The sequence below is a fragment of the Choloepus didactylus genome, chromosome 27 (assembly GCF_015220235.1).
Source record: "Choloepus didactylus isolate mChoDid1 chromosome 27, mChoDid1.pri, whole genome shotgun sequence".
In the NCBI taxonomy this organism is placed as follows: domain Eukaryota; kingdom Metazoa; phylum Chordata; class Mammalia; order Pilosa; family Megalonychidae; genus Choloepus; species Choloepus didactylus.
Genome location: NC_051333.1, coordinates 26286694 through 26297269, shown reverse-complemented (window position 1 = coordinate 26297269; position 10576 = coordinate 26286694).

Genomic DNA, 10576 nt, shown 5'->3' with positions numbered 1-10576 from the left:
CTGACTTATGTGCATTAATCTTGTATCCTGCTACTTTGCTAAATTTGTTTATTAGCTTTAGTAGCTGTGTTGTCGATTTCTCAGGGTTTTCCAAGTTTAAGATCATATCATCTGCAAACAATGACAGTTTCATTTCTTGCTTTCCAATTTGGATGCCTTTTATTTCTTTATCTTGCCGGATTGCCCTGGCTAGCACTTCCAGCACAATATTGAATAACAGTGGTGACAGCAGGTATTCTTGTCTTGTTCCTGATCTTAGAGGGAAGGCTTTAAGTCTCTCACCATTGAGTACTATGCTGGTTGTGGGATTTTCATATATGCTCTTTATCATATTGAGGAAGTGTCCTTCAATTCCTACCTTCTGAAGTGTTTTTATCAAAAAGGGATGTTGGATTTTGTTGAATGCTTTTCCAGCATCTATTGAGATGATCATTTGATTTTTCTCTTTTGATTTGTTAATGTGTTGTAATACATTGATTGATTTTCTTATGTTGAACCATCCTTGCATACCTGGAATGAACCCCACTTGGCCATGGTGTATGATTTTTTTAATGTGTCTTTCGATTCGATTTGCAAGTATTTTGTTGAGAATTTTTGCATCTATATTCATTAGGGAGATAGGCCTGTAGTTTTCCTTTTTTTGTAGCATCTTTGCCTGGTTTTGGTATTAGATTGATGTTAGCTTCATAAAATCAGTTAGATAATGTTCCATTTTCTTCAATGTTTTGAAAGAGTTTAAGTAAGATTGGTGTCAGTTCTTTTTGGAAAGTTGGGTAGAATTTCCCTGTGAAGCCATCTGGCCCTGGAGATTTATCTGTGGGAAGTTTTTTGATGACTGGTTGGATCTCTTTTCTTGTGATTGGTTGGTTGAGGTCTTCTATTTCTTCTCTGGTCAGTCTAGGTTGTTCATATGATTCCAGGAAATTGCCTATTTCCTCTACATTATCCAGTTTGTTGGCATACAGTTGTTCACAGTATCCTCTTATAGTTTTTTAAATTTCTTCAGGATCTGCAGTAATGTCACCTTTCTCATTCATTTTTTTGTTTATATGGGTCTTCTCTCTTTTTTATTTTGTCAGTCTAGCTAGGGGCTTGTCAATCCTTTTGATCTTCTCAAAGAACCAACTTTTGCTGTTATTTATTCTCTCTATTGTTTTTTTGTTCTCTATGTTATCTGTTTCTGCTTTAATCCTTGTTATTTCTTTTCTTCTACTTGGTTTAGGATTGGTTTGCTGTTTATTTTCAAGCTTCTTCAGTTGATCCATTACTTCTTTGATTTTAGCTCTTTCTTCCTTTTAATGTATGCATTTAGTACTATAAATTTCCCCCTCAGTACTGCTTTTGCTGCATCCCATAGGTTTTGGTATGTTGTGTTCTCATTTTTATTTGCCTCTATATATTTAGCAATTTCTCTTGCTATTTCTTCCTTAACCCACTGATTGTTTAAGAGTGTGTTGTTTAACCTCTGGGTATTTGTAAATTTTCTAAGTCTCTGGTGGTTATTGACTAGTAATTGTATTCCACTATGGTCAGAGAATGTGCTTTGAGTAATTTCAATTTTTTTAAATTTATTGAGGCTTGTTTTATGTCCCAGCATATGATCTATTCTGGAGAAAGTTCTATGAGCACTAGAGAAGAATGTGTATCCTGGTGATTTGGGGGATGTAATGTTCTATATATGTCTGTTAAATCCAATTCACTTATCAGATTGTTTAAGTCTTCAATTTCATTATTGGTCTTCTGTCTGGTTGATCTATCTATAGGAGAGAGTGATGTATGGAAACATCTATTGCTTTCTTAAGTTTTGCCAGTGTTTGTCTCATGTATTTTGTGGCACTCTGATTGGGTGCATAAACATTTATGATTGTTATTTCTTCTTGTTGAATTTCCCCTTTTATTAATATGTAGTGGCCTTCTTTGTCTCTCATAACATCCTTGCATTTAAAGTCTATTTTATCTGAAATTAATATTGCTACTCGCACTTTCTTTTGGCTGTAGCTTGCATGAAATATTTTTTCCATCCTTTCACTTTCAATTTCTTTGTGTCCCTGTGTCTAAGATGAGTCTCTTGTATGCAACATGTAGATGGTTCATTTTTTTTTTTTGATCCATTCTGCCAATCTATATCTTTTGACTGGGGAGTTGAATCATTTACAGTCAACATTATTACTCTGAAGGCATTTCTTGAATCAGCCATCTTATACTTTGGTTTATGTTTGTCAGATATTTTTTTTCCCTCTCTCTATTAATATCCTTTAATGTACCCATATGGAATCTCTTTAGTACTGAACCTTTCTCCAACTCTCTTTCTCCTTTCTTTGTTTCTCTTGTCAGTAGGGTTCCCTTTAGTATCTCAAGTAAGGCAGGTCTCTTGTTAAGAAATTCTCTCAGCATTTGTTTGTCTGTGAAAAATTTAAGTTCTCCCTCAAATTTGAAGGAGAGCTTTGCTGTATAAAGAATTCTTGGTTGGCAATTTTTCTCTTTCAGAATTTTAAATATGTCATGCCACTGCATTCTCACCTCCATGGTGGCTGCTGAGTAGTCACTACTTAGTCTTATGCTGTTTCCTTCTTTATGTGGTGAGTTGTTTTTTCTTGCTGCTTTCAGAACTTCCTCCTTCTCTTCAGTGTTTCACAGTCTGATCAGAATACGTCTTAGAGTGGGTTTATTTGGATTTATTCTATTTGGAGTTCGCTGGACATTTATGATTTGTGTATTTATGGTGTTTAGAAGATTTGGGAAGTTTTCCCCAACAATTTCTTTGAATACTCTTCCTAGACCTTTACCCTTCTCTCCCCTTTCTGGAACACCAATAAGTCTTATATTTGGATGTTTTATACTATCTATCATATCCCTGAGGTCCATTTTGATTTTTTCAATTTTCCCCATTCCTTCTTTTGTTCTCTCATTTTCCATTCTGTCGTCTTCTAGGTCACTGATTTGCTGTTCAACTTCCTCCAGTCTTGTACTATGAGTATCCAGAGTCTTTTTAATTTGGTCAACAGTTTCTTTTATTTCCATAAGATCATCTATTTTTTTTATTTACCCTTGCAGTTTTTTCTTTATGCTCTTCTAGGGTCTTCTTCATGTCCTTTATATCCTGTGCCATGCTCTCATTGTTCATCTTTAGTTCTTTGATTAATTGCTCCAAGCACTGTGTCTCCTCTGATCTTTTGATTTGGGTGTTTGGGCTTGGGTTCTCCATATCATCTGTTTTTTTCATATACTTTAAAATTTTCTGTTGTCTTTGGCCTCTTGGCATTTGCTTATCTTGATAGGGTTCTTTAGGATATGTAGACTGATTCAAATCCTTATCTTGAATTTGTCAGATCTACAGTTTTGTGGAGTACACTTTCTCTAACCAGCAGGTGGCGTCCACAAGCCACCTATTCCCCTCAAGCCAGTTCTCCCTGACTTTGTCTTTGTGGTGAGTGGGGGTGTGAGTTTTGTGGGGTCCAATTGGTGCACCAAGCTTGCGTGTGTGGTTGGTGTTGCCCACCCTGCATATGGGGCAAGTGTCTGAGTGGTTGAGGGGGTGCCTTTAATACTCAAATCTCCCAGGTGTTCCTGGAGATTTAAAGCCATTGCAATAGTCTAATCCTTCAGTTCAGTCTTGCCACAATTTGTGTCTGCCACTGACCCACAAGTCCTTGGTATTGGCAAATGGTCCCTGAGACTGGCGAGTGGGTCCCTCTTCCAAGCCATGCACTCCTAGGTCCTCTGCTGAGGGACAATTGTGCTATGTCACAGGTGAATGCTGTCCCCCAAGGGAGGTTCTGGGCTGTAGGGCTGTGTAGTGGTGTTCCCAGTCTGCTGAAAGGATGGCTGAATGGGGTGTGTTAATTTCCTCCTTTTCACACACCTCTACCTTCCCAGCTCCAGGACAATTAGCTGAGGGTGTGGGAAAGGCTATTTTCCACGCGTGATATTGTGGTGCACGCTTGTTGTTGGAAACAGTTCCCGTCACACTGGGTTGTTTGGGGCAGCTCTGGACTGTGGTGCTGGTGCCGGGCAGGAGTGTTCCCAGCCCACTAGGAAGATGGCTGTAAGGGGATGCACCCCTTTTCTTCGGAAGTTGTGGCATTTAACAAATTTTCTCAGCCACTGGACTTACTGCTTTGGGTCTCAGAGCTCTCTTAGCTCTGCTTTTCTCTGGGCCCAAATTGCAAGTCTTTGAGGCTTTCTGTAATGGGCTTCTTAGAGTAATTGTTTTAGAAAAAGAGAAAAAGATAAAAAAAAAAAAAAAGGCTAGATCTAATGGGCTATTGAAATGTTAAGAGACAAGGAGATTAGGGCCATTAAGGAACAATCAAGAAAGCAGAGAAACTGGCTCTTCAGAGGAGGAAACTTGCCTTCTGGATTTGCATATGAGCCTGACTCTGTTTGAGCCCTGCCATTCTCCATTCTATGTTTACCAGAACCCCAAAATTCTCTGTTTTTATTTTTGGTATTTTTTTGCTGTTTTTGCTAGACCTATCTCCTCTCTGCCAGGCTGACTGCTCCCGGATTTTCCAGTGACTGGTCTTAGTCTATCTATGTTTGGAGTTGGGATCAGCAGCCTGAGTTTTCAGTAAGAGCTGCAACTACAGTTCTCCCTCCTTGTTCCCAGCACCGATGGCCCCTCCTCCCATAGGACTGAGCCTGGCAGTGAGGAGTGCAGTTCCCCTGGCTGCAAGAACTTAAAGATTTTGCTGATCTCAGCTGTTCCATGCATTCATGAGTATTGTATGAATTATGCCCAAAGTCAAATTGCTCTGCAGTGTCTGGTCCACGCAGTTCCTGGCTTTCTACCTACTGACCTGGAAGAGTAACTAAAACCTACACCTCACCACTCTGCCATCTTGCCCTACCCCTCCTAGAAGGCCTTCTTTTAAGAGATTTTTGACTGACATCTTTGAGAAGACTTAAAGTTGCTTGAGAGCCATTGATCCAAGGAGGTTTGTTTTGCTGTCTTATCTCTGTGGATCTCCCTTGATCCAGGCCACATGCCATTTACTCCAGGAAGCTACTGTTCTCTTGGGGAGACTGAATAACTCCCCTTGCTGTCCTCCCCCCACCTCTGATTTTGTACTTGTCTGTGGCACTTACATCTTTACATTAACTGGCTAGGTACCCATGAGTTTCTCAACAAAATTCTTTAATTTACTCATGTGCTCAGTAGATAGTTAACCATTCTTCTAAGTGCTACTCTTATTCAACATCTATTATATGTACACTCTTTTCTAAGCATTGGGTGTTCAGAGATAAACAAGGCTCTGAGGTCCCTGTAGCACTGGAGCTGACTAGTGAAGGGAGAAAGTCAGTAAACAACATAATTCCTGGTAGTGATAAGACCAATAAGAAGAAACAAAGTGCCTGAATGAAGAGTAGTGGGAGCAGTGGGACAGGGACAGTTTGAGGAGGGGGCATCTTAACCAAGAAGGAGCTAGCCATAAGAAGAGTGAGCCAGGGAGAGGGCTGAGAAATTGAGCTAAGAAAGTTTCTGAAACCAGGAGAAGGCCAGTATGGCTGAAACATGGTGCACAAGGTAAAGACTGGTAAGAAATATGTTCAGAGAGGTGGGCAGGAGCCAGGCTGTGGCTGTGGGAAGGAACTTCATTTCATTCAACTTGACAAATGAGACCCTGTGCCAGACAATTGTGCTGGGGCCTCCTTTTTGATGTTTCCTGTATGACCTGTCTTTGGAAGAGGACAGGGAATGTGTATTCAAGGGTTCTGAACAGTACCAGGTACTGCAAATTAGCCCTGGAGGGCATGTCAGAGAGGAGGCCATTCCCTCTGAGCTGGCAACGTTCTCCAGACTAGGGCTTTGGGGTGAGACCTACTGTGGCTTCCACCATCAGAGATGTGCCCCCCCCCACCCACAAACACACAGAGTGCCTCGGTCCCAACCTCAGCCTGGTCACCCCACCTGCTCCACCTCAATGACCCCACATCCTGGTTCATACTCTCCAGCTTCATACTCTCACCTGTTTTTCTCCTCTTATTCAAAAGGGAATAAGTTGTGATTATGTGTCCTTCAAAAGTAGGGAGTGTATCTCACCAGCTTCTATGCCAGGTGCACAGCAGACAGATGCTAAATCAGGAGGTCCAGACTCAAAGGCCTGTGTAGGGACAGGTGAATGGCATAAATGGGCAGAGGCCAGGTTGGACCCCTGGAGGATCCCGGCAGTAGGAGGCAGCTGTTGGCTATTAAAACACTTCAGTCCAGTATTGCCAAACATCTGATTTTTCATAAAGAGGGAAATCCATGCTATGTGGACTTCTTTGATTTGTAAATTTTGCTAAATAATTCAAACTTTTAAAAACTTTTTATTGTAGTAACATGTATCCAGTTCAAAAGTTCCCATTTTAACCACTTGCAAGTGTACAATTCTGTGGTATTAACCAAATAATAGCAAACACATAGCAATTGTACTCTTGCAAGCACTTCCATAGGTATTAACTTATGTCATCCTAACAACCCTATGAAGTGGGCACCATTTTGTCTTCACTTTCTAGATGGGAAAACTATTCAGAGAGTTTAAATAACTTACTTAAAATCATTCAGCAAGTAACTATTGCTGCTGGAATCTGAAGTAAAGTTGTGTGGCTTGGAAGCTGTGCTCTTTAATGTTATGCTGTCTGCAGACTGTCTGTGTGGACAGCCTCTGCCTGGAGCAGCCTGGGCCTGCTTGGTCCTTGTAAGGTCACTCTGAAGACTCTTTGCCTCTATCACCCAGCCTGGGAAATCAGTCTGAAGACCAGAGCTGGCTGCCCAAGTCTAGGCCAGGAGCATCTTACGAATGAGGAGTGGCTTCATATGGGAAATTCAGGCCTCCTTAGGGGCCAAGGTAGAGCAATGCCCTACTCACTTGGCATCCCTGCAGTTTCAGGAAGGTGGTGTAAGACAAGATAAAGACCCTGAAGTTGTCATTAGTTCCATGATGCACCAGCAGAATGACCCTGGGCTGCACAGTGGTTCAGTATGTGGGACTGGGGTCCAATCCCAGGATCTGCAACCTACTAGTTTAGTGCCCTCAGGGTAAGCTAAGAGTGTCTCAGAAGCTCACTTTCTTCATTGATAAAGTGAGCATAATAATCTCTGCATTGCAGATTGTTTTATATGTCAGGGATGATGCTAAGGTAAGGAAAGAGAGATGTTTAGGGTACAAAATTTAATGAGGCCGATCCTGTACCTGTGGGAAGCTGAGAGTGTCTCCTTAAATTTTGCATTCTAGGTAGCATTCTAGCCTCACCCTCATCTGACCTTGAGCATGATAATGCAGGTAGAGGACTTAGCACCATGCTAGGCTTGTAAGAAGCATTTAATAATTGTTGGCTATTGTTTTAAATGAGTTAGATGACCTCTGGGAGTCTGCTATTTCATCTCCAAAATGAGAATGATTGTGCATAGGGACCATCTCACAGGCTTGTGGGTACTGCATAGAATACTCATGCTGGGCACACAGAAGGAACACATAAAGGGCATTCCCTGGCCTTTGGATAGCCCCAAGCCTCATGCCTCACAGACAGGGGTGGTCCTTGGTCAGATACTGTGAATGTCTGCAAGTGCCTGGAAGAGACGGTTCCTTTAACAGTGAACTGCCAGCTCGGACAATGGTATTTGGACATGTCCTCCAGTATGAAAAATAGCTCTGAGTGATAAGCATTCCTGCCCAATTTCTTGCAGTTGACACACAATGCTGACTTGAATACAGCTAATTGTGAAAGGAGAAGATTATTCAAGAATGCATTTCCTCCCTCAGAACATTTTGTGAAGGGCCATGACCCTTCTGCTTACCCAAAAGGTTGTGGGTAACATGGAATAATGGGTGGGGGAGGGGGTTGTCTGTGATCATTATGGCCAATCCCCTATTGCTAGACCAGACTCCACCTGCACCAGCACACCCAGGTGTGTGGTGTGCCCTGGGAAGGTTGTCCTCAGCACCTTTCTCCATCCATTTAGCCAAGATCTCCTGAGTGTTGGCTCTGTGCTAGGCAGTGTACTAAGCAAAGGGGCAGGGAACAGAATGGTTCAAACCTTGCCCTTGGGAAGCTCACAAAGGAGGCAGGCACCTAACAAGTAAAGTTAAGGCAGTGTGAGACTCACTGCTACAATGGAGAGGGGCCAGGCACGTCGTAAGTGCTTCCCTGCCAGATTATAAATTCCCCCAAAACAAACACCTACTTTATACATCTTTGCATATACATGTCCAATAAAAATCTGTTGATTAAAAATGTGAGTATAGAAAAATGCAAGGGGACTCCAAATTGGGAAATTCCAATGCAACATTACCAGATTAGGGGTACCTTATGAAAGAAACATTCACTTGTTTGGAATATTTGCCACATAGTACCTGTAAATCACCATCATGTTCACATAGTATTAGAAAAAATCAGAGTTGGGGGACTACAAAGGCCTTCAGTAATCCTGGAAACTAGCAAATGACGTTGTTCCTGCAAATGTGGGGAGTCAAAGTCATGGTGGCATTTGAAAAAAACTTACACAAATTCTGTTGCCGTGAAGCAAGGAATTAGTCCTTCTGGGGAGAGTCATGTCTCCTCCGGGTTTTTTGTTGCGAGTGGTCAGAGAAGTGCTAACAGCCAAGTCATTCTGGAGGGAATTATGGCCCCAAAGTGCCTGTCAGGGAAACCAGCAGGCTGGGAATAACCTTCTTGCTAGGCTGGTCCAACGCTGCTCAGTTCCCAGGATTTGACTTAGATCACTCAAGTCAAGAGCTTTGGGCAAATTTCCTAAACTGGGGCCTTCTTGGATGTTTGGGAAAGAGGCCATGTTCCTGGCTATTCTCCATCAAGATAAGGTTGTAAAATGAGTCTGCTAATTTCATACTGGAATGGGAACAGAGAGTATGGAATTTAAAAAATTGAAATTAAAATCTCTGAAGAATGCTAAAGAATTAAGCAATTAGAAACACATGAGTGGATGCACTAGAAACGACAGTAATAATTATTCCTTGAATTTATACAACTTATGTAACAGCATATCACACATAATACCTCATTAATCCTCATTTTTAATAATTTAAAATTGAATTTGTGTACATGTGAGTTTTCAGTGAAGCTTCATAACCACGCTGGGTTACTTTCAAAAGACCATGGAGGCCTTTGCACAGATATTGTAAATATTTGTCCTAGTTATGCAGCAAAGAAATAACATAAGGAAAACAAACAAACAAAAATAACCACTAATCCTTGCTCCCCCTTCCCAATATTAGAAATCCATCTGGTCCCCCAAAACTTGGCTTGTACTTGCTTTTCACCAAACCCTTCAACTCTGGGACTAGTTATTTGTACATGCTTCTCACATCCTCTGGGATGACTATAGGGGCCTTGTCATTCATTTTTGAGCCTCTGGTGCCCAGTTCAATGCTCAATAAATGTACTAACTAAAGTGCGTAAATGAGTGAAAACCTATATAATTAACGCCTTGCGATACTTCCTATGTTGAGTGTAGGTATATGTCACATATTTCCAGCTAGACTGTGTACTTCTTAAGAGCATAACCATGCATCATTCTTTCCTTTTTGTCTCTTTCTGCATTTGACAAAGTGAGTGACAGATATCAGATGCTCAATAAATATCTGTTAGATTGTCTCAAATTTTCTCATGATTCAAACACCATTAGAGAACAGCACAAAGAGGCAGGTTTAGTAACTTCCTTCTCCCTTACACAAGGCAGTCTTAGAAAAACATAGATAAGTAAGAAGGTGCACAACCTTTATAAAAACACACACAGACACACATATACAATATAAACTCATAAACAATTAATGTAACATTATTGAGTATCTACAATGTCCCCTGAAATATTCTAGGCTCTGGGGACACCCAAGTAAAGAAAGCAGACAAGTTTTCTGACATTCTATTGCAGGCCACAGAAATTAAACACAATATAAATAAGAATTTCAAATAATATTAATGCTTTAAAAATAAACAAACACAGCAACTTGATGATAGAGATTCAAACACAGGTAAATAAGAAATGGTCTTCTGCTATTCTCCTTAGAAAAGAGGGTAGGTTTTAAGATAAGCTGGAAATAAAATAACCCCAGTGAGAATTAAGTCGTTTTGGCATATAAGGCCTATTTCATTAGTTACTACTATTATTATTCCTACTCATCTTAAACTAAAAAATAGAGATCTATATGCTGTTTGTCAAAATATTGCTGAGTTGAAGGATAGAACCACTTAAAGTGACATTTAACCACTTAAGGCTAGGAACTATCCTAGATTAAAGCAACAGAAGTGTGTGAAATAAGATCTGTATACTTTAAATTAAGTGAATGGCCTTGATGTGCTATTTCTGAAGTATCCCCCAGCCCACATCCCCAAGCTCTTAGCTATTTTTTGTGTGTTTTGTTTTGTTCTGTTTTGCCATTATTTGGCTGCTCCCTTTGTATGAGATGCTTATTACCTCACTATTTCAGGTCCTGGCTCGAATATTACATTATCAGGGAGGCCTTTCCTGTTGGGGAGGCCCCAACACACATTTTATTTGTCCCTTACCTACTTCATTGTTCTTTATAGACCTTATATTGGTTTATTTGTTTGTTTGTTTGCCTCCCTCCCTAAC